This window comes from Apium graveolens, chromosome 4 (genome assembly GCF_009905375.1).
Source record: "Apium graveolens cultivar Ventura chromosome 4, ASM990537v1, whole genome shotgun sequence".
Taxonomy (NCBI): Eukaryota; Viridiplantae; Streptophyta; class Magnoliopsida; order Apiales; family Apiaceae; genus Apium; species Apium graveolens.
In genome coordinates, this window is record NC_133650.1 from 90,404,384 (window position 1) to 90,406,760 (window position 2,377).

The following is a 2,377-nucleotide window of genomic DNA, read 5'->3' on the forward strand; positions in this document are numbered from 1 at the left end:
GTTTCGGGATCCGCTCTAGCTTTAAAAAAATAGTTTTGATAAAGTTTAAAAATAATCTCTGAGAATATTTAAAGTAAGAATGATTTGATAGCATCAATCATTTTCCGAATACTTGGCGAATATCGAAACATTATTCTTTAACAAAATAAAGAATATCATTTAATAAAATAAGCGGAGTCATAAGTCCTCAATGAATATTCAAACTAATATTCATTAAGTAAAATAAGCGGAGTCATAAGTCCTCGAATGAATATTCAGACTATTATTCATTTAATAAAATAAGCGGAGTCATAAGCCCTCGAATGAATATTCAGACTAATATTCATTTAATAAAATAAGCGGAGTCATAAGTTCTCGAATGAATATACAGACTAATATTCATTTAATAAAATAAGGTGAGTCATAAGTACTCGAATGAATATTCAGACTAATATTCATTTAATAAAATAAGCGGAGTCATAAGTCCTCGAATGAATATTCAGACTAATATTCATTTATTAATAGAAATAAAATAAGTTTCATAAGTAGAAACTCTATTCAAATAATTAAACTAGTCTTCGATCATAATAGGAATCTTAAATGAATATTCAACAAAAATAATATTCACTTATAATATAAAACTATCGAATAAACATTATTCGATTAATAGTTTTAAAAACTATATATATACATATATAATATACCCGGGAACATCGCCTCCCGGTTTAGAAAAATATTCAACTCTGGGTCCCCTATACTAAAGGTATACGCAAGTACTGCTTATCTCTAGCATAAGTATTATGCAGTTTATAATTAATTGAATCAACAATGAGATGTCAAGATTATGAAAAAGGCATGCATATATATATATCATATCAACATGCTCCAATATATCGTAAATCTTGCTAATAACAACCATGCACTTATCTCAAGATAATGCATCAATATATTTACATCACAATAACAGTATAATGGGTAGAAAATTTGCCTGAGTGTTCCGGGGTAGACTTAAGCATAGAGTGGGTCCGATAACCTATGAACAACAACATAAGATGGAATTTAATCACGGTCGCTTAAGAAACTAGTCTTTATCCACTTAGACCCTAACATTCGCTTTTGCGCTTAACGATTTACATAAGTCGCTCGAATACCCTCGGCTCCACTATTTTTATAAAATTAACCGTTAAAAGTTTTAAGGAGACTCTTTCGTGAGTACTTTAAAAAATGCCTATTCCACCTTACATAATTGTTTCATAATCCAATTAGTCTTTTTAGGGTCTTAAACAAGGTTTCAAAGTTATGCGAGGGGTAAGGGTTCGTTCGCAAAACACCGTTGCTTAAAATTATCGTTTCTCCTAAACCGTAAATCGGATCTAAGCGAACCATACCAAAACGAAGCTTACGACATGATCTAGGTAAAAATGGAAAAGTTACATTTTGGTCAGTGAGTTTTCTGATCCGAATTCTAAGCACAAACAGTCTATATGCAAACGGGCGTTACGACGGCTATATTTATGCGATTTCCAATTTTTACCAATCCAATCAATTCATTTCAACTAAAATCCATTCACAACTTCAAGATCCAACCCTAGGCTACTGATCTTAGCAAAAATAAACTCAAGATCCTCAATCCAATTTAATATTATACCATCTCCATAATCAACTAATCTACTTAACAATCAAAGTTCAATTCAAGCTTAATTATTCAAACAACTACTCATCCATCCAAACCATCCCATAATTCAAGAAAACAAACAGAGTACTTAAAGGTCCAGAAGTTTTATACCTTGATTTGTGAGGGGAAAGTTTCTAGGAAGCCTTAAAACCTTGATCAATCCTTATACAATCTTGGATCTCACAAAGAATCAAGAAAACACAAAGTTAGATTTTGAAGTTTCTAAAAGTTTGATTTAAAGAACTGTAAAAATGAGGGTCTTAGCATGCTTATTTGGAAAATACTTGTGAACAAGAGTTGTAGGACATCTCAATAATTTTCCAAAGAGCTATAGAAATAATATTTGAGTGAGTATTGAAGGAGATATGGCAGCTTGAAGTTGCTGCTCTGGTTTTGGCCGAGAGCAAGGGAAGAAGAAGTGAAGTGAAAATGTTTCTAGTTTGCTTAAATGATTTATGTGGTTTTTGTTACTTTGGTGAAGATTAACCTTGGTTTAAACTAAGGTTAATTCACTTGGCTATAAATGAATCTCACAAAATATCTAACTAACCTTGCTTATCTCACCATCATTACATCACCTAGTTGCCACTTGTTAAAATCCCATGGTTTGATGATGTCATAGCCCCTTGGCTTCTTGAACAAGCTTGTCTCTTGGTCAAATCCCCTCCAATTCCAATGGAGGTTCACTCTACTAGTGAACAACACATTGTCATAACCACAGTT